Genomic DNA, 23,696 nt, shown 5'->3' with positions numbered 1-23,696 from the left:
CTTGTTTCGAAAATAATTCGTGTTGTGTCGGATTCATTTCGTGGGGTTACAACCGATAGATGTTGCATTCTTTCTACCAGTGAAGATCTATTTCTCTCGGATGCAATTGTTAGAGGTGTTAATGAGTAGATATTTAATACATTACTGTTGCCATGTTTCGCATACAAATTACGACGCACAGTGGCGTGTAAAACATCAACAGTAGTAAATTTCATACAGCATGAGGTGCCCCGTAACGGTGCTTTATATCCTTTTGGACCTCTTGCATGGGAATCAAACAACCAATAACAGGTGGTCTCCGACTGGTTGCTGCATGATACGGCTATTGATGTAAGATTCGCAGTAAGAATTCCGGACATATACCGTTGAAAAAATGTAATCAAACCATTTTTTAAATTTGGAAATCCATCATCACCGTTATCAATATCAATGTGACCATTTACCGACATTTCATAGTCAACGTTAATACTGACTCGCCTATTATTAAATGTTACATGTGGCAATAATTCAGTTGCGGCTAAATAGTCTACATTGATTTCGTTGGGGTTAGGAATACTTCGCGCTTCAATGCAATCACGATAATATTTATCTCCTACTATAACCACATAATCGACATCACTAGTACACCACGTACTAGGATCAAGGGAATAAAACGCAACACATGCAACTGCAGCTATGCCAGTACACTGCTTGCCACGAGATTCGATTCTGAAGCGATCGCTAGCTTGATGAAACGTGCCTCGTAAAATAGCTACATTCTGACCAACGTCTACAAATCTACTGTTTGGTTCAGTATTTCTTTGTGCAATTTCAATTTCCTCTGTTACAATAGCCGGCTGTTCAATGACATGAGCTATTTCGAAAATATTACTGGTAATGTTTGAAAAACATGGTTGTACGTCTTTGTACAAAGCATTATTTTGTAATAGCCGTTGTAAGGCTACCCGAAGCTTTCCAACATCTATTTTAAATTGTCGCTGTCGCTCCAAATTTTCGTAACTTTCCACTACAATCATTATACCGGTATGGTTTAATTGGACTGGAAGTTGTTCGGCTACTTCGAACACATCGCGGGCAAATAGGACTACCTGACCTTTGCACCAATCCTGACTGAAGCGATTTTGAATTTTCATGATTTTAAGAAACGGCACTATTCTGCACAACATTTGTTTCTCGATTTCCGATAAATCTGCTATCTCCTGAGGTACAGACATTAATTCCATTTCATTCCAAAATGCCTGTGATGGAACTTTGTGCTTTTTAAGACGATTTAGGCAACGAGAACATGTTATCTTCTCTGATTCCATTAGATTTGCAGGAATTAGATCAGAAAAAGGCTGCGAGTGTAAAGCTTAACGTTGCTGCGGATATAAAGTCTTGCAACACACCGCACACGGTACATGAGCAAAAATATTAATAGCCGATCCAAAGTAATCTTCCTGGAGGAAACGTTCTTTCCTTTGGTTTTAGCTCGTTCGCGCATATCTTTTAAACGTGTGGTTTTTGATTCGGTACTTTTCCTTAAAAATACTTTACGATTACGATTTTTCATGAGCATATATCGAGATATATCGAGATACTTAAAAGTTCCGAAGCCGCACCAGCATAATAAGGATGCAGAAACACCGTGGCCCCTTTCTTTGAAATAACTGTGCACTATTCCGAGCTGCAAATGCCACTTCCAGCTTAGCTGTGCAGAAGAAGAGCAACAAGAAGAAGAAATATCTCCGAATATGTCCGTGAGGCCCCTTTCCTTGAGCTAAATCTGCAAATATCTCGGAAACGATGAGAGCTATGGCAAAATGTTAAGAGACCTTTTTTGTAACAAATTAAGTTTCCTGCTATTCATGCTCTATGATATTTTTTGTTCAGATGCGTAGTTTTCGAGATATATCGAGATACTTAAAAGTTCCGAAGCCGCACCAACATAATAAAGATACAGAAACACCGTGGCCCCTTTCTTTGAGATAACTCTGCACTATTCCGAGCTGCAAATGCCACTTCCGGCTTAGCGGTGCAGAAGAAGAACAACAAGAAGAAGAAATATCTCGAAATATGTCCGTAAGGCCCCTTTCCTTGAGCTAAATCTGCAAATACCTCGGAAACGATGCCAGCTATGGCAAAACGTTAAGAGACCTTTCTTGTAGGAAATTAAGTTTCCTACTATTTATCTTGTGTGATATTTTTTGATCAGATGCGTAGTTTTCGAGATATATCGAGATACTTAAAAGCACCGAAGCCGCACCAACATAATAAAGATACAGAAAAACCGTGGCCCCTTTCTTTGAGATATCTCTGCACTATTCCGAACTGCAAATGCCACTTCAATCATAGCTGTGCAGAAGAAGAACAACAAGAAGAAGAAATATGTCGGAATATGTCCGTCAGGCCCCTTTCCTTGAGCTAAATCTGCAAATATCTCGGAAACGATGCGTGCTATGGCAAAATGTTAAGAGACCTTTTTTGTAGCAAATTAAGTTCCCTACTTATTATGTTCTATGTGATTTTTTGATCAGATGCGTAGTTTTTGACATATATCGAGATATTTAAAAGTTCCGAAGCCGCACCAACATAATAAAGATACAGAAACACCATGGCCCCTTTCTTTGAGATAACTCTGCACTATTCCGAGCTGCAAATGCCACTTTCAGCTTCGCTGTGCATACGAAGAACAACAAGAAGAAGAAATATCTCGGAATATGTCCGTGAGGCCCCTTTCCTTGAGCTAAATCTGCAAATATCTCGGAAACGATGCGAGCTATGGCAAAATGTTAAGAGACCCTTTTTGTAGCAAATTGAGTTTCCTACTATTTATGCTCTATGATATTTTTTGATGAGATGCGTAGTTTTCGAGATATATCGAGATATTTAAAAGTTCCGTAGCCGCACCAACATAATAATGGTACAGAAACACCGTGGACCCTTTCTCTGAGATAACTGTGCACTACTCCGTGCTGCAAGTGCCACTTCCAACTTAGCTGTGCAGAAGAAGAACAACAAGAAGAAGAAATATCACGGAATATGTCCGTGAGGCCCGTTTTCTTGAGCTAAATCTGCAAATATCTCGGAAACCATGCAAGCTATGGCAAAATGTTAAGAGACCTTTTTTGTAGGAAATTAGGTATCCTACTATCTATCTTCGCTGATATTTTTTGATCAGATGCGTAGTTTTCGAGATATATCGAGATATTTAAAAGTTCCGAAGCCGCAACAACATAATAAAGATACAGAAACACCGTGGCCCCTTTCTTTGAAATAACTCTGCACTATTGCGAGCTGCACATGCCACTTCCAGCTTAGCTGTGCAGAAGGAGAACAACAAGAAGAAGAAATATCTCGGAATATGTCCGTGAGGTCCCTTTCCTTGAGTTAAATCTGCAAATATCTCGGAAACGATGCGAGCTATGGCAAAATGTTAAGATACGTTTTTGGAGCAAATTAAGTTTCCTACTATTTATGTTTTATGATATCTTTTGATCAGACGCGTAGTTTTCGAGATATATCGGGATACATAAAAGTTCGGAAGCCGCACCAACATAATAAAGATACAGAAACAGCGTGGCCCTTTTCTTTGAATAAATAGAACACAAATAGTAGGAAACTTAATTTCCTACAAAAAAGGTCTCTTAACATTTTGCCATAGCTCGCATCGTTTCCGAGATATTTGCAGATTTAACTCAAGGAAAGGGGCCTCACGGACATATTCCGAGATATTTCTTCTTCTTGTTGTTCTTCTTTTGCACAGCTAAGCTGGAAGTGGCACTTGCAGCTCGGAATAGTGCAGAGTTATCTCAAAGAAAGGGGCCACGGTGTTTCTGTATCTTTATTATGTTGGTGCGGCTTCGGTACTTTTAAATATCTCGATATATCTCGACAACTACGCATCTGATCAAAAAATATCAGCGAAGATAGATAGTAGGATACCTAATTTCCTACAAAAAAGGTCTCTTAACATTTTGCCATAGCTTGCATGGTTTCCGAGATATTTGCAGATTTAGCTCAAGAAAACGGGCCTCACGGACATATTCCGTGATATTTCTTCTTCTTGTTGTTCTTCTTCTGCACAGCTAAGTTGGAAGTGGCACTTGCAGCACGGAATAGTGCACAGTTATCTCAGAGAAAGGGTCCACGGTGTTTCTGTACCATTATTATGTTGGTGCGGCTACGGAACTTTTAAATATCTCGATATATCTCGAAAATTACGCATCTGATCAAAAAATATCATGGAACATAAATAGTAGGAAACCTAATACTCGACAAAAAAGGTCTCTTAACATTTTGCCATAGCTCGCATCGTTTCCGAGGTATTTACAGATATAGCTCAAGGAATGGGGCCTCACGGACATATTCCGAAATATTTCTTCTTCTTGTTGTTCTTCTTCTGTACAGCTAAGCTGGAAGTGGCATTTGCAGTTCGGAATAGAGCACAGATATCTCAAAGAAAGGGGCCACGGTGTTTCTGTATCGTTATTATGTTGGTGCGGCTTCGGAACTTTTAAATATCTCGATATGTCTCGAAAACCACGCATCTGATAAAAAAATATCATCGAACGTCAATAGTAGGAAAGTTAATTCTCTACAAAAAAGGTCTCTCAACATTTTGCCATAGCTCGCATCGTTTCCGAGATATTTGCAGATTTAGCTCAAGGAAAGGGGACTCACGGACATAATCCAAGATATTTCTTCTTCTTGTTGTTCTTCTTTTGCACAGCTAAGCGGGAAGTGGCATTTGCAGCTCGGAATAGTGCAAAGTTATCTCAAAGAAAGGGGCCACGCTGTTTCTGTACCATTATTATATTGGTGCGGCTTCGGAACTTTTAAATATCTCGATATATCTCGAAAACTACGCATCTGATCCCAAAAATATCATAGAAGATAAATAGTAGGAAACTGAATTCTCTACAGAAAAGGTCTCTTAACATTTTGCCATAGCTCGCATCGTTTCTGAGATATTTGCAGATACAGCTCAAGGAAAGGGGCCTCACGGACATATTCCGAGATATTTCTTCTTCTTGTTGTTCTTCTTCTGCACAGCTAAGCTGGAAGTAGCATTTTCAGCTCGGAATACTGCACAGTTATCTCAATGAAAGGGGCCACGCTGTTTCTGTATCTTTATTATGTTGCTGCGGCCTCGGAACTTTTAAATATCTCGATATATCTCGAAAACTGCGCATCTGATCAAAAAATATCAGCGAAGATAAATAGTAGGAAACTTAATTTGCTACAGAAAAGGTCTCTTAACATTTTGCCATAGCTCGCATCGTTTCCGAGATATTTGCAGATTTAGCCCAAGGAATGGGGCCCCACAGACATATTCCAAGATATTTCTTCTTCTTGTTGTTCTTCTTTTGCACAGCTAAGCTGGAAGTGGCACTTGCAGCTCGGAATAGTGCAGAGTTATCTCAAAGAAAGGGGCCACGCTGTTTCTGTATCTTTATTATGTTGTTGCGGCTTCGGAACTTTTAAATATCTCGATATATCTCGAAAACTACGCATCTGATCAAAAAATATCATAGAACATAAATAGTAGGAAACTTAATTCTCTACAAAAAAGGTCTCTTAACATTTTGTTAGAGCTGGCATCGTTTCCGAGATATTTGCAGATTTAGCTCAAGGAAAGGGGCCTCACGGACATATTCCAAGATATTTCTTCTTTTCGTTGTTCTTCTTTTGCACAGCTAAGCGGGAAGTGGCATTTGCAGCTCGGAATAGTGCACAGTTATCTGAAAGAAATGGGCCACGGTGTTTCTGTATCTTTATTATGTTGATGCGGCTTCGGAACTTTTAAATATCTCGATGTATCCCGAAAACTACGCATCTCATCAAAAAGTATCATAGAGCATAAATAGTAGGAAACTCAATTTGCTACAAAAAGGGTCTCTTAACATTTTGCCATAGCTCGCATCGTTTCCGAGGTATTTACAGATTTAGATCAAGGAAAGGGGCCTCACGGACATATTCCGAGATATTTCTTCTTCTTGTTGTTCTTCTTCTGCACAGCTAAGCTGGAAGTAGCATTTTCAGCTCGGAATAGTGCACAGTTATCTCAATGAAAGGGGCCACGCTGTTTCTGTATCTTTATTATGTTGCTGCGGCCTCGGAACTTTTAAATATCTCGATATATCTCGACAACTACGTATCTGATCAAAAAATATCATAGAACATAAATAGGAGGAAACTTCGTTTGCTACAAAAAAGGTCTCTTAATATTTTGTAATAACTCGCATCGTTTCCGAGATATTTGCAGATTTAGCTCAAGGAAAGGGGCCTCACGGAAATATTCCGAGATATTTCTTCTTCTTGTTGTTCTTCTTCTGCACAGCTAAGCTGTAAGTGGCATTTGCAGCTCGGAATAGTGCAGAGTTATCTCAAAGAAAGGGAGCACATTGTCATAAAATGTACATTACATATCGAATGTTGATATAGTACCAATGATATTGTTATCAAATGAACATTGGTCTGTGGGAAGGAATCAGTATATTACATTGTATCTAATGTAGATATCGTAATAATGATATTGTTATTAAATGTACATTACATATCTAATATAGATATAGTACTAATGATATTGTTATTAAATGTACATTGATCTGGGGGAAGGAATCAGTATATTACATTATGTCCAAAGCAGATATAGTAATAATGGCATTGTTTGTAAATGTATATAACATATTTAATGTAGATATTGTACTAATGATATTGTTATTAAATGTACATTGATCTCTGGGTAGCAATCAGGATATTACATTATATCGAATGTAGATATAGTACTAATGATATTGTTATTAAATATACATTGATCTGTGGGAATGAATCTTTATATTACATTATATCGAATATAGATATAGTGCTAATGATATTGTTATTAAATGTACATTGATCTGTGGGAAGGAATCAGTATATTAAACTTTATCTAATGTAGATATGGTAATAATGACATTGTTATTAAACGTACATTACATATCTAATGTGGATATAGTACTAATGATATTGTTACCAAATGTACATTGATCTGTGTGAATGAATCAATATACTACATTATATAGAATGTAGATATAGTACCAATGATATTGTTATTAAATGTACATTGATCTGTGGGAGGGAATCAGTATATTACATTGTATCTAATGTAGATATAGTAATAATGGCATTGTTTGTAAATGTGTATTACATATCTATGTAGATATAGTACTAAGGATATTGGTGTTGAATGTACATTGATCTGTGGGAATGAATCAGTATATTACATTATATCGAATGTAGATATAGTGCTAATGATATTGTTATTAAATGTACATTGATCTGTGGGAACGAATAGGTACATTACATTATATCGAATGTAGATATAGTACTAATGATATTGTTATTAAATATACATTGATCTGTGGAATGAATCTGTATATTACATTATATCGAATATAGATATAGTGCTAATGGTATTGTTATTAAATGTACATTGATCTGTGGGAAGGAATCAGCATATTACATTTTATCTAATGTAGATATGGTAATAATGACATTGTTATTAAACGTACATTACATATCTAATGTGGATATAGTACTAATGATATTGTTACCAAATGTACATTGATCTGTGTGAATGAATCAATATACTATATTATATACAATGTAGATATAGTACCAATGATATTGTTATTAAATGTACATTGATCTGTGAGAGGGAATCAGTATATTACATTGTATCTAATGTAGATATAGTACTAATGACATTGTTATTAAATGTACATTGCATATCTAATTTAGATATAGTACTAATGATATTGTTATTAAATGTACATTGATCTGTGAGAAGTAATCAGTATATTACGTTATATCTAATGTAGATATAGTAATAATGATATTGTTATTAAATGTACATTGATCTGTGAGAAGTAATCAATATATTACATTATATCAAATGTAGATATAGTAATAATGATACTGTTATTATGTGTACATTGATCTGTGGGAATGAATCAGTATATCACATTATATAGAATGTAGATATAGTACCAATGATATTGTTATTAATTGTGCATTGACCTGTGGGAAGGAATCAGTATATTACATTATATCTAATGTAGATATGGTAATAATGATATTGTTATTAAATGTACGCTACATATCTAATGTAGATATAAGAGTAATGATATTGTTATTAAATGTACATTGATCTGCGGGAATGAATCAGTATATCTCATTATATCGAATGTAGATATAGTAGTAATGACATTGTTATTAAATGTACATTACATATCTAATGTAGATATGGTAGTAATGATATGGTTATTAAATGTACATTGATCTGTGGGAATTGAATCAATATACTACATTATATAGAATGTATATATAGTACCAGTGATATTGTTATTTAATGTGCATTGATATGTGGTAAGGAATCAGTATATTACATTATATCTAATGTAGATATAGTACTAATGATATTGTTATTAAATGTACATCGATCTGTGGGAATGAATCAATATATTACATTATATCGAATGTAGATATAGTGCTGATGATATTGTTATTAAATGTACATCGATCTCTGGGTAGCAATCAGTATATTACATTATATCGAATGTAGATATAGTACCAATGATATTGTTATTAAATGTACAAATATCTGTGGGAATAAATCAATAAATTACATTATATAGAATGTAGATATAGTACCAATCATATTTAAATTAAATGTACATTACATATCTAATGTAGATGTTTTTTTTCCAGGAGGAGGGGAAATGCATTTCCGCACACTCGGGGGGCTACCAAATGTTACGGCCACACCCGGGTAGTGTGGGGCTCTCCCGGAAGCATCTACTCGCTTCCGGGTATACCCACTAAAACCCCTCCTCCATACCCACAGTTAACCCCCGGAGCCGGAACCGCGTTAGCATTACTTCAGCTCCGGGATGTGCTATTTGCGCCTTAGTGGCGCGTCTCGGGTCACGAGGGCGGTGCCCCCAGGCACCCCTGTTCACGCTTGCGGCGCAGTATGTACTCGACATACTGCGCCACAGCGTCCCACAGCTTCTGGCTGTGGAGCATCACCCTGACGATGTTCTGCGGGGTGATGCTGTCGGCGATGGCGCGCTCTACACCTCTTCGCTTGTCCGCAAAATAATCGCAGACGAAGAAGGTGTGGAGGGCATCGTCCTCCGCTTCGCCACAGAGCAAGCAGTGAGGTGACCTTACCTTCCGCATCCTGAACAGGTACTTACGGAAGTAGCCGTGTCCTGTCAGGAATTGCGTCAGGTAAAAGGTCACCTCGCCATCGCGACGCGACGACCACTGGCCCAGGTCCTGGATCAGGAGCCGGGTCCACCGTCCTTTGGGACTATCGTCCCAATGCTGTTGCCAGCGCCCGATGGTTCGCTCGCGGGGTTGCTCCGCGGCGTCTGCTCGCCCGATCTCAGAACTCCGGAGATATATCTCCTTTTGCTCTTGGGCGAGCAGATCTATCGGGATCGTGCTGGCAACAACTAGCGCCGCGTCCTCGGACACAGTGCGGTACGCACATGCGACGCGCAGTGCCCCGCGGCGCTGGACGGCGGCTATCCGGGTCCGGTACTTTTTTACCCTAAGAGCGTGCGCCCAGATTTCTGCCCCGTAAAGCAGGGCTGCCTGAACGGACGTCAACAGGAGTCTTCTCTTGCACGGCTTCGGGCCTCCCACGTTCGCCATCAGACGACTTAGTGCCGCCGTACTCTGCACGGCCTTGTCGCAGACCCTGCGAATATGCTCCCAGAAGGTGAGCCGGTTGTCCAGCATCACCCCCAGGTACTTCGCGGAGCTGCAGGTCTGTACAGGCTGAGTCCCGACCATCATCGTGATGGAGGTGGGGATTCTTCTTTTCGTGAGAATCACGACCTCCGTCTTGGCAGCAGCCACCTGGAGACCGTGATCTTCCATCCACCCGTTGACCCTGCGCATAACTTGGTTAAGCGAAAGTTGGGCCAACTCGGGACTCCGTGCTGCAATGACGGCGGCGACGTCGTCGGCGAATGCGACGAGGAACGCGTTATCGGGCATGTCCAGGCGGAGCAGGCTGTCGTATATGACATTCCAGAGGTCAGGTCCCAGCACTGACCCCTGTGCCGCTCCGGCGGTGACCTCCTTCATCCTGATGCCCTAGGCTGTCATGTACGACAACCTGCGGTCCCTCAGGTAATCTCTCATCATCGTTGCAAGATACGGAGGTACCCTGAAGGACCGCTCGAGCGCGTGGAGCATGTCGCTCCACCTAGCCGAATTAAGCGCGTTCCTCACGTCGAGGGTCACGAGCAGTACTATGGGCCTAGCCCTATGACAGGCGGTTTCGGCCTGGCGTACTGCCCCGGTCACCTCGGCGATCGCATCAATCGTGGACTGCCCCTTTCTGAAGCCGTGCTGCCGGTGGGAGAGGCCCCCGGCTTGCTCAATAGCGGCCGCCAATCGCGGCTTGAGCAAGCGCTCCATCATCTTCCCCGCTGTGTCTAACATACACAGGGGGCGATAAAATAATGGAGAATCGGGGTCGCCTTTGCCCTTGGGAATCAAGGCAAGGCGTGCCAGCTTCCACCGGGCTGGGAAGACTCCTGCTCTCAGGCACCCGTTGTACATACCGAGCAAGAGGCCAGGGCAGTTGCATGCAGCTGCCTTAATCGCCTCTGCCGGTATGATGTCGGGGCCCGGGGCCTTACCGGACTTCATGCTGCGTTCCGCAAGCATGAGCTCCTCGGCGCGGAACGGCGGGATATCCTTCTCCTCATCGGTCAGTCGGGGCTCGACAGTGACCGGATGTGTCGGAAAAAGGGCATCCACAACGTTTCGCGCCTTCCTCTCATCCATGACCTGGGTGGGTGGGCGGAGCTTGCCCATCACGAGCTTGTAGCCCCTCCCCCAAGGATTCTGGGCCACTTCGTCCCAGAGCTGCTTCCAGCTGCGTTCCTTGCTCGTCCGGATGGCTTTGCCTAAGGCCTTCTTGGCGGCTTTGTAAGCCGTGGCTCGGGTCGGCCAGCGGCACGTTGCGCCAACCTGCGCAATCGATGGCAAAGCCTCCGGAGCTCGGCGATCTGGTCGTTCCACCAGTATGCCTGCGTCCTGCCTTTCCAAGGCCTCTTGCGAGGCATGGACGCGTCGATGAGCCCCATGGTGGCATCCACTAGAGCGTCCACCGCGCCGACGTCATGGGCGTCCTCGGGCACTGGTGGAATGTGCCGAGCGCCGTCGAGCAAGGTTGCGACTAATTTTTCACCGTCCACAGAAACACCGTGGCCGCTTTCATTGAGATAACTCTGCACTACTGCGTGCTGCAAATGCCACTTCCAGCTTAGCTGTGCCGAAGAAGAACAACAAGAAGAAGAAATACCTCGAAATATGTCCATCAGGCCCCTTCCCTTGTGTTAAATCCGCAAATATGTCGGAAACGATGCGAGCTATGGGAAAATGTTAAGAGACCTTTTTTGTAGGAAATTAAGTTTCCTACTATTTATGTTCTATTATATTTTTTGATTAGATGCGTAGTTGTCGAGATATATCGAGATATTTGAAAGTTCCGAAGCCGCAACAACATAATAAAGATACAGAAACACCGTGGCCCCTTCCTTGAGATAACTCTGTACTATTCCAAGCTGCAAATGCCACCTCCAGCTTAGCTGTGCAGAAGAAGAACAACAAGAAGAAGAAATATCTCGGAATATGTCCGTGAGGCCCCTTTCCTTGAGCTAAATCTGAGAATATCTCGGAAATGAAGCGAGCTATTGCAAAATGTTGAGAGACCTTTTTTGTAGAGAATTACGTTTCCTACTATTTATGTTCTATGATGTTTTTTGATCAGAGGCGTAGTTTTCGAGATATATCGAGATACTTGAAAGTTCCGAAGCCGCACCATAATGGTAATGGTGGACTACTGGCCGTCCGTTTTTTATTTGCAGCAGCCACCACCGCCGCCGCCGCCGGACTGGCCAATGCTGCCGTGCAGAAGGTAGGGGTCGGAGGCAGTGATGCCAGAACCGTGGGACGTGAGACAAATCTTTACCCTCTCCACGACGTCCCACGACGTCCCAGTGACTCCCCTACCGCAGTTGTTTCATCTAACACAAGCGCGTTGATCTGTTGGGATGTATCACTATGACATTATATCTAATGTAGATATAGTGCTAATGATATTGTTATTAAATGTACATTGATCTGTGGGTAGTAATCAGTATATTAGATATAGTAATAATGATATTGTTATTAATTGTACATTACATATCTAATGTTTTTTTTTTTCTTTTTCTGGGTGTGGGTGGTGGAAATGCATTGACGCACCATAGGGAATCGAAAAGACCCCCCGTGTATGGGACTCAGTGACGGCCTGCCGCACCACTACCCACTAAAACCACCACCCATGTCACACCTGGGGACACCAGACTGGGACTGTTTTTTCACATTACTTCAGTCTGGGCCCCGTGTGTTTTTGGCGCCTTCTTGCGCTCTTACCTCCCTGCTTGCACTCTTACCTCCCTGCTTGGGAACGCGCCAGGGCGTCCTCCTTGCGCTTGTTTCTTCGGAGGACTGCCTCCACGTAGGCTGCTATGCTCCCCCATACTCGGACGTCGGAGAGCATCCGCCGAGTGATGTTGTGCGGCGTTATCCTCCCCACATCCCTCTCTAGATTAGTCCTCTCCACACTCCACTCCTTGCACTGGAAGAATGTGTGGAGAGCGTCATCTTTTTCTGCTCCGCAGTGGGCGCAGCCTGGGTCCTCCTCCTTTTTCCTCGTATGGAGGTAGTGGCGGAACAGTCCATGCTCGGTCAGGAACTGCGTCAGGAAATAGTTGGTCTCCCCGTGTTCGCGGCTAGCTCAACTACTCACATCCGGTATGAGGCGAGCCGTCCACCGGCCGCGGGTCTCCAGCATCCACCGATTCTGCCAGGTCTTCATGGCGTCGCGTCTTGCCGCTGCCTTGGCTTCGTCCCTTCCTAGTGCGCCTCGTTGCTCGTAGGCCACCTTTCTCTCCTGGGCCTGCAGGTCGATGGGCATCACCCCGGCCACGACCATGACCGCAGGCTCAGAGACGGTCCGATAAGCGCAGGCCACACGCAGAACACCTCTCCGGTGCACGGACACCATGCGCTTCCTGTACTTATCCACCCGCAGTGCGTCCGCCTAAATCTCGGCTCCGTAGAGCATTATGGCCTCAGCAGTGCGGAGAAGTAGCCGGCGCTTATAGGGGCGCGGGTCCCCAATGTTTTTCATTAAGGTGCTGATCGCAATTGTCACCTTCACCTCCTTGTCGCAGGCCTTCCGGATATGATCCCAATAGGTGAGCTTGGAATCTAGAGTCATCCCCAGGTACCTTACGGCCCTCTTGGTTTCGAGCGTCACGTCCCCAACCATCATAGGTAGTGAGGCTGGTATGCACTTCTTTGTTAGCAGCACTAACTCCGTCTTCGCTGTTGCCAACTCGAGTCCATGTTCTTCCATCCAAGCGCTGACCCGTCGCATGACCTGGTTGAGGCGCATCTGAAGGGCTTCCAGCCCCCGCTCGACCAGTATGACTCCAACGTCGTCCGCATATCCAACGAGATATGCACCTGCGGGCATGTCTATACACAAGATCCCGTTGTAGAAAATATTCCACAAATCCGGGCCCAATATGGAACCCTGTGCCGCCCCTGCGGTCAGCTCTTTCCTCGCTGGGCCGTCCAAAGTGTGGTACGTTATGAAGCGGGACCTCAGGTAGTCGTCCAGAATACGTAACAAATATTCTGGAACACGGAATTCCCGCTCCAGTGCCATCAAGATCTTTTGCCACCCAACAGAGTTGAATGCATTCCTCACGTCCAATGTTACTAGCAGGCACATTGGACGCGAGTAATGGTTCCCCCGTTCGGTAGCGCGTGCGGCTGTTACCACCTCCTGGATCGCGTCGATGGTTGACCGTCCCCTGCGGAAGCCATACTGGCGCGGGGCAAGGCCACCAGCTGCCTCCACTGCTGCTTGAAGCCGTGTCTTCAATAGCTTTTCCAGCACCTTCCCTGCCGTATCAAGCATGCATAGCGGCCGGAAGGATGAAGGAGAATTTGGTGGCCCCTTACCCTTGCTGATCAGCACCAACCGCGCGCACTTCCAGCGGGAGTAGAAAACTCCGGCCTTCAGGCAGGCGTTATACATGCTCAGCAAGAGCTCGGGATGACTGCTAGCCACCAGCTTTATCAGCTCCGGAGGGAGCCCATCAGGTCCTGATGCTTTTTTGTTCCGGAGCGAACTTACGGCGGCGGCGAGCTCTTCGCGAGTGAAGGGGGCGCATTTGGCTCCCACGTCGGATGCTGACGTTCCGATCTTTTAGGGTGATCGGGGAACAGGGTGTCCACAATGTGCCTCACTGTGCAGGAGTCCATTGGACCCACAGCTACTTGGGCCCCGAGCTTTTTCTTGACAACCCTATATCCTAGGCCCCAAGGGTCCCGGTTAAGGTCATCCCCTAGTTGTTGCCAGCACCGACGCTGGCTCACTCTAATTGCGTGGCGTAACTCCCGTCTGGCCGCCTTGTAATCGGCAGTCGATTGGGGTGCCACATCCTCCCTTCGTCTGGCCCGTTGGGCTACCCGTCGGAGCCTCAAGCACCTGCCCCTGAGCGCCGCTATTTCGGCAGTCCACCAGTATACTGGTCACCGGTGACCTATCCGCACCCTCGGCACTGAGAGCTCACAAGCCCGTTGGATATGAGCCATTGTCTGACTGGCTAACCGCTCAGCCTTCTTCCTTGGGTCAGTACCACGGGGGATACTCTCCAGGGAGGATTTCCCCAGCTCTAACGCGTGAAAGAGAGCTTCGTGGTCAGCTCGGTCCGCTCTCCACTGGTAACGCGGTTGTTCAGCGTATACGCGACGCGGCGCGCGATGTCGGACCGAGTAGGTGATATATACTCCAATGCCTCGGTGGAGAAGGAAATGTCGACAATGGTCTGCCGATATCCTGGTCTCCGGAAGGTCGAGGTTTGACCGGAGTTCAGCACTGCCAGGCCGAGTCTGGAGGCCATCTCCATGACCCTTCGACCCCTGGAGTCCGGCTCCATTCCCCATTCCACGGCCTTCGCGTTGAAGTCACCAGCAACGATAACCTCACAACTCATGTCTCGGACCGCGTCCTCTAACCCGTCCAGCTTCTCTTGGAAGTCGCCTATTCTTTCATTGGGGTGAAATAGCAGCTGACATACGTGACGTCGCCACTGCCTACCCACACGAACCCGCGACCCGTCCCCCGACGCTCCACCGTGAATCGGCGTGGGTCTGGAATCCAGATCGCGGCTGTCCCGAGCTCGTCCGAGTGCCAGCCGGTCCCGTCTCTGTCCCGATATTGTTCGCTGATGAGCACTATATCAGCATCCTTTTCGAGACAGAGCTGTGTGAGGAGGTCGTGAGCTGTCCTGCTCCGATTCATGTTTGCCTGTAGTACTTGCACGATTATGACGTTCCAGACTTTGCTAGGGCTTCCCGGAACACCCTGCATTCGCCAGATCCCGCCAAGTGCTTTCTCGTACTGATACGTACTGATATGACCCTGAGGTCGGTGTTAACATCAGCACAAAGGAAGCACTTAGGGCTTGCCGTGCAATCAGCCGCCTTATGTTCCAAGTTGCCGCACTTAAAGCACATGGTACTTCGATCGGGCCCCTTGCACCCGCGTCCTTCATGACCATATCCCAGGCACCGGAAGCATCGCGTTATTTGCTTTCGGCGCCTGATCCTGCAGTTCACCCATCCAACTCTAAGGTGAGACTGCTCCAGCAGCTTTTTGGCGGCATCTTCGCTAACAGTGAGGATCGCCATCCGTTGTTCCGCCTTATTAGGTCTGGTTAACCTTAAGGCGAGAGGCCCGTCATAGCCCGGTAGCTTGCCTTTCACAGCTACGACTACCTCTTCTTCAGTGGTGCAGCAATCCATATCCCTGACTTCCAGAACAGCTCTAGGTATCAGGACTCGCACACTGCCAGCATCTCCTATCGCCTTCTGCAAGGCACTGGTGAGGCCGTCTCTGTTCTCCGCTGTAGTTTTCTTCAGCTCGAGAAGTACCTCCCCGTTCCTCGTCCGCCGAATTGCACCGACGTTCACTCCGTACTTCTCGGGGTCAACCTGGCTTCGGATGCCTCCCAAGATTTCCGCGTAGCTTTTGCCTTGCGCGGGTTTGAGGGCGATGGCCTCTGGGCGGGCACGCTTCTTTGTTTTCCCTTTCCGCGACTTCGTCCCTTCGCCCGTTGCCGCGTTCCCGTTTGCTGACTGCAGCGGAGGGCTATTCTTCTTGTTCTGCCTCTTCTTCCCCTTCGCGGTCACCTCCGTCCATTCCGTTTGGGCGGTAGTGGCTTCTTCCTTCTTCTTCTTCCCGGCGTTGAGCGCCGGGGGTAATGGTGGACTACTGGCCGTCCGTTTTTTATTTGCAGCAGCCACCACCGCCGCCGCCGCCGGACTGGCCAATGCTGCCGTGCAGAAGGTAGGGGTCGGAGGCAGTGATGCCAGAACCGTGGGACGTGAGACAAATCTTTACCCTCTCCACGACGTCCCACAACGTCCCAGTGACTCCCCTACCGCAGTTGTTTCATCTAACACAAGCGCGTTGTCCCACGTGTCCGTGTGAGCTCTGCGGGTTTGGCAGAGTTCGGCTGCTCTCGTCATTTCTACGTTATCGGCTCGATGCTCAAGCCGCTAAAGCACGTGGCAGTAGCATCGACGAATCGACAAAATAATATAATTTCGTCCATGGCAATATGGCTGAATTAAGAAACCAGGAGAATCTATTCCAATCCCGATTTTACGGTTTCAGTTCTGATTCTTAATGCATTAACGTTTTTTAAATACATAAAAATACATTTTTAATACATTAATACTATGAAATACATTAACTTGGGAAGCAGTTAAAAAAAGGAGTTGAACTGCATCTTTCTTTGATATTTTTTTAATTAATATTTAAGTGTTATGTATATACATATGTATGTACGTACATATGATAAAAGTACGTGATACAGAAGTAATTTCTTCAATTAGATATTACTGTTATTCTAACTATTGCAATACGTAAATCCGAATACATACGAGGAAAATTGGTGTTACGTGGCCGACGGCTTGGCAGCGCGCGTGGCTATCAGAGGCTTTCTGATTGGCGGCCGCGTAACTTATTTTTTTATCAATACAACCCGAGCGGTAAGATTGTATTGTGGTAGGAACTGTCACAAGGTTTCACTGGGTTTAAGGGAGAATGCTAATGTGGGTTTGACACAGCAATGTATATATTCTACAATCTTGGTCTATTACAGATGTTGTTGTCGCGAATATAGGTGTATAATGTGATATATTACCTATTTCCACTATGCTCGGTGTTCACGCACTGGCAATGCGGGGGTGTTGTGTGTGGTTGATTGTAATGCCAAATAGAAACACGACTCGCGGATTCAATAAGGTGAATGTTGCTCGAAGGGGACTTCAACCCGATCTCACTAATAGTACCAACTCACTACCGTACACGACGTGCTCGACACGAGATGAACTCTGGTACTGCCCCCGATCGTTGGTACGAACGGGTTTATATACTAATTAAGAAGGGTGGTCTGGTTACTATTCGAGTGATCAGGCTGGGTCCACCTGCCTCTGCGACAGTTTAGAGTGGTTGCATCTGCTATTTGATTACGGCGGACCCATTGCTTTCCCAAGTGTTTGGTTCTGCTATCGGTGGGCCTTCTGTTTATTACGAGAGTAAATGGTCGGTTTGCCCGAGAGTTTTCCTTTCCAGATGTTTAAGCTTATTTGAAAGGAGACACGTTTGATAAAAACGGTTTGTCTACGTGACATTGGTTAGGTTAAATTGTAAGGATATAAAGAAATTTCAATCTTTAACGGTTTATCAGTTTTATTTCTTATTCCTTACAACTATTATAATTTTATTCTCTGAATGGTCATTACAATGAAAGATGGATTAGATACAATTTCATTCCTCATTTAATCTATACTAATATATAAAGCTGTAAGCATTTTCTTTGTTCGGGGTAATCTCCAAATCTACTGCTTCGATTTTGATCCAATTTTTTTTTATGTGTTCCTTATAACCTTGCGAAGGACATAGGCTCAGTTTTATTACGCTGTTGCATCGGGAAACGTGTAAAATATTGTTTATTTCGTTTGTGTAAATCGTAGCGCAGAACAGTTCAGCAGAACTGCTAATCCCCACCGCTGCTGTGATTACATAGTAGTGGGAGTACCTTCGTACCTCTGCGGTGGGGATGAATGGTGGCGCTGTCGGTGCTGCTTCCCGCATTCAGCATTCATCTTTTTTTCTCATACACTCACAGACAAAATACCACCCGGGCAGCGCCGGATAACACAGCTAGTTTATTATATACATATCAGGTTTCTTGCAACTATTGCACCTGGTCCACGCTTATACGATATTGCATATTTTACTTTCCTATAATACAACAAGGAAACAAAACTATAATATGGTGATTACCATAATACAATAGAAAATGTTAAGCTTGGTATAAACCGTATGTTTTTTTTGTGTACCTATGATGCACTTTCGCTTCGTTGCTTTATAATTACTAATGACTGATTTTTCTTTTGAATGAAACTTCCACTAGCGTATTGATGAAATTTTTCGATTAATACAAGATCAAATACGACATAATTTGAATTATACTTACTTTATATATTTGCATTAGGTTTTAAATAAATAAGTAAATATAATGCAAATTATGTCGTGTTTGGTCCTATTTTCATCAGAAGAATGTTACAATTACATTGGTAAAAGTTTCATTTAGCAAAAATGAAAACTAAAAAAGTTATGGTTGAATGAATATTGTCTCAGTCAAATGTTTTTTTTCGGGCTCTTTAATTCTCGGACCTCTTTCTCTTTCGCTATTTGTGCTTTTCTACGTTCGCCAGCATTCAAGAACTCGCTCGAGCTATGTCGTTCTGCCAGTGTCACATTTTCGTTACCTATTCATCGAATATTTGGGCGTAACGCAAAATCAAAAGAGTCCAGTAAAAGAACACATTCTATGTTGAAAGAATATACTAAGTTATCTGTCTAAAAAAATAGTAAGAAATCTGACAACAGATTTTTTTCTGGCTGCTTTTCTTAAGTAATGAGCATTTTACCAGTCTCCTGTATAGAATCGTGTGTATTAGTTTGGAGCAGAATAACTGAACATTTCGCATAATAGAAATAATTAGATGGTATAAATAAAATATGAACCAAATTTCTACCACATGGGTTATGCCGATATCCGACAGATCAGCGAGGTTAAGCCTTACTTGACTGCGGTTCACAGAAAGATGGGTGAACGACCGCTTTGCTTCTGTGGTTTCTTGTTTGAAATTAGCAAAGCAGCAAGCCGGAAGAGAAAAAAGAAAGGGAGAGAGAGGAGGGAACAATTGAAATGAAATTGTGGATATGGGATTGATTAAATCTTCGAGGAAGATTGAAGTATGGTGGGGTGTGTGAGGAAATGTGATTGAAATTTGGTCGCTAAGAAATCGGACTAAAATACTTCTCTCTCAGATTTACGAAGAGAGAAGGAGACAAAATGGTTAAATTAAAATATAATATATACTATCCTTGAAACAGAAAGAAAATGTATCAGTTCAGGAGGTCCAATTTTTTATAAAACAAAATTTTTTTTTATGTATCCTATACATTTATGAATGAATGTATGTACATATGTGATACGTACAGAAGTTATATTTCCAATTAAATGTTACATCAACTATTACAATACTTAAAGGCAAGTATAATGCGTAGGGAATTGGGTTAGGTTAGGGTTAGGTTAGTTTATAAATAAATCTATAATCTTTTCAGATTTGTTTCTTTTATTTATTTTTTATTTTTGAAAGATACAAAGATACTACAATTGTATTGTTCCAATAATATTCAGTATATATCATGTGATGTTTGACAACCTCTGCAGCTGACCAACGCACGGACGATGTTTGATGGTCTTCTTCCATCCTATACATAAAAAAAATACAATTTAAATCGCGAATATAATGATATATAATAGAAATATATAGATTCCTATTAACTTATCTTTTTTCGTGTGTAATTGTTCTGCATCTACGTTTCCTCCCTTCTCGGTTGAAAGTTCGTGTTGTCCGAATCCATGCCGCTCATCCACGGTCTTCTTCCGTCCTATGCATAAGAAAGAAAAATACAATTTAAATCTTGAATGTAATGATACATGTTAAAAATATGTAAGTTGCTATAAACTTATCCTTTTTTTGTGATGTTACAATGCATCTACGTTTCTTTACTTCTCACGAGGAAAGTTTCCACGTGTTATGTTCAGTTGTTAATGCAACTGTGCCACCTTATTATGGTTCATCCAGCTGAACACGTTTGCACCCCATTATGGGGGAAAGCAGGTAATTGTTAAGAGGTATTGACAATTCAAGTTAGTTACTCGTTACATTCGAAAGTAAAATGCACTCATACATACAAACGGTTAACTCCGTGGTCAGACACATGATTGGAAATCCGAAGATCCTCGGTTCCATATGCCGGCTCCCCTCGAATTCGTTGTTGATAGGTACTTTAACACGTTGAGCGCGGTGTCGATCCCTGGGGACCGACTATGAACTTTCCGTTTGGCCGGCGTCGGGAAACATGAATTCACCATTACTTTAGCGCCGACTATAGTCGTCACTCGGAGGAAAGGAGATAAATTCTTATCTTACAAATATTCATCTTTCTTGATATCCATATATTGAATATCACGTTCGCTTTCGTCGATTGACGAATTTGCAGATAATGCAGTTGCATCGTTTGTACAATGCGATTCATATGTCAATAGTAATGTGTCTCACATTAGACACATTAACTCTTTAACTGCGGGTACTTTTAGTACAGCCGATTACATTCATTCAGAAATTCTAATAATTCGGTAATTCAGTGATTGTGAAACTTGTTGAGCCTATCCGTTCCTTTTTAAGATGAGGCTAGTGCCCATAAGTGGGCGGTATCTTTCCCTTGGGGACATTTATTTATTCCGTTTATCCGAATCAGTTAATGATCAGCTTCAAATATAGAAACTTATAGCTGAGCTCCTATTATTCGATTACAGACAATCGTATCCACTTATAACAAATACTTGTATCGTAACAACGTTGCGTGCCATGTTATGTCATGTATAGTGAGTAACAGCCAAAATTGTACACCACACATCATTTTTTATTTTGGCTAAAAAATACAGTGTATTAACGCGACACTTCTGTAACAATATTCCGTGTGTACAGTAAAAGCTAAATAAATGCAAGGGGACTATCCCCTCCACGTGGAGGGATCCGCTTTGACGAAGCTCGACGCTTGACAAGGAATCGGTGTAATATAATTCGAATATCGGTGTGACTAATATTAATTCAACGATGAAACTTTTTTATTTTTGACTGTTTCTTAATAAAACTTTTACTAACGCATTTTTTCTGATTACAATGAAACCAAATACGATATACTTTGAATTATATTAACAGAAAATACAAAATAATAATAAGGGGATAATATAAAAGATCAATGCAGCACATAGAATCGATACTTAGGCTGGTTATATGTAATGTTTGAGTTCCAATCTCTCTTGCATCTATCCAGCTTTTACATCAGTATCAACAAGTAAATATAATTCAAAGTACAGTAATGCTTCGAAATAAGCAAGTGACTCGGGACCGAACAGTTGCTTATTTCGAAGCAGGTTGCTATTCGGCTTGACTTTGTTCTCGAAACGGGACGATAGAGAACGCGAGAAACGAGTGAGAGATCCGAGGTAGCGGCAAATCATAAAGTGATCGGCCGAGCAGCGATGTTATTTTTTGAACAAGGATAGAATATAGCATGCCCTCTCATTCTCGCACTATGCTTTATTTCGAAGCAAATATACCCGACTGAGAAAGCATTATATATATTCCATCCTTCTTCTACTTACCGATGTCAATGCTCAGTCGAGCGTGAAATTTATTACCCTAAACATCGGCTTCGCGCTTTCATAGACCTCGTACTCATTTCTCGTACCTCTCACTTTGCGGGCGACTTCAAACAAAGAAGAGGGGATAGCGAGTTGCTTATTTCGAAGCAGAGACCACTTGCTTATTTCGAAGCATTACTGTATATCGTGTTTGGTCTCATTTTAATTAGAAAAATCTCACAAATACGATAGTACAATTTTCATTAACAAAAAGTAAAAAATAAAAAAGTTTCATCGTTGAATTAGTATTAGTCACACCGATACGTTTCGGCCCCGTCCTTTGTTTCCTTCGACCTCTTTCTCTCTTCCACTATCTGTCCCTTTCTACTTTCACGCTCAGCTGGAGCCGCATGTAAATATAGAATCGCTACCTCGCCTCGGCTGGATATGTATAATACAATCTTTAGGTCCCAATCTCTCTTGCATTTATCCAGCTTTTACTGTATTATTATTGCTTGTATGTGAAAAAAGTCAAATTTGGGCAAATGTTCAATACAAATTGAATATATATATAATGACATATACAAAATGTTCTCACGGCCAAAATCGTACATTATCAAGCACAGTAAGAGAATTACGGTGTACAATTTTGGCTGTGGCTCACTGTACGTTTCCCAACATATGTTTCCACAACAATACATAGTTCCCGGCTGTAGTGACACGCAACATTGCTATGATAATGTTCCATATAATAGAACATTAAAAACGGATATTTTTCCGTTTCATTCTAAAGCTAATATAAACTGATGGGTTTCTAATACAGGTAAGTCTCGATGAACCCTTTCACGACGGGTACCGTCTATATACGGCAGTCACTTAGTGCATTACAGCGGCTGACGCCAACTATATACGGCACAGATTGTGTTAATGAATATTTTAGGTTTTGCACGAACAGTGCGTGCAATGGTACATTCGCCGTCGCGAAAGGGTTAATGCTAGTTCACATAGTGCGATATTCGATTTAGTGCGATTTTTAAAATGATACCAGGTCGCATATAATGCAAACAAAAATTCAGTTCATGCGAGGCTTGCAAGACTTCTTTCGATCCAGACATGGATCGAAGCATGCAAGTTAACAGAGACTTGGATAAAATACTGCGGGTTTATCATCACATATAGGAAGATATGAAAAAGCAGAATAAAGTTTAATCAACACTGTTAAAATACCTTCAAAAAGTAATAAACATGTTTATGCTATTATAATTTAACAATATACGTATGAAACGTATATTTTAAAATTTTGATCGCGATTTATTACTCGCACTCATCGAGACCTACCTGTATTAGAACAATTCAACTGATCCGGATAAACGGAGTTTTAAGAGGGTCGTCCGGTGTGTCGGTTCGACTGAACTTCCGAATAGTTCCCACACCCGATTTTCTTCACCTTGATATACAGGGTGTCCGCGCTAAACAATGACAGGTGTTTTATTGCGTAACTATTCATGACAGGAAAATTTGTTTATATGAAAATGGCACGATACAATGGGGCGTAAGTTTTTGCGTGAACGAAAATTTATTTACATTATTAGTTTAAAAGATCTGATGGTCAAGTTTCGTTTTTTAAATGGAAGTATATATTTTTTTTCAGATCATGTGATAATGCTTTTCAAGACGAATTTATTAAGCTTTAATGTATACCTTTTTCCTGAAATAAAATTCATTTTGTCACGAGTTTTTATATTTTTCAACGTTCTAATGCGTCAAAAGCAATTAATTGCTTTG

Source organism: Osmia lignaria, chromosome 15 (assembly GCF_051020975.1).
Source record: "Osmia lignaria lignaria isolate PbOS001 chromosome 15, iyOsmLign1, whole genome shotgun sequence".
In the NCBI taxonomy this organism is placed as follows: Eukaryota; Metazoa; Arthropoda; class Insecta; order Hymenoptera; family Megachilidae; genus Osmia; species Osmia lignaria.
The sequence above is the reverse complement of the archived record's forward strand: the minus strand, read 5'-3'. Positions refer to the sequence as shown.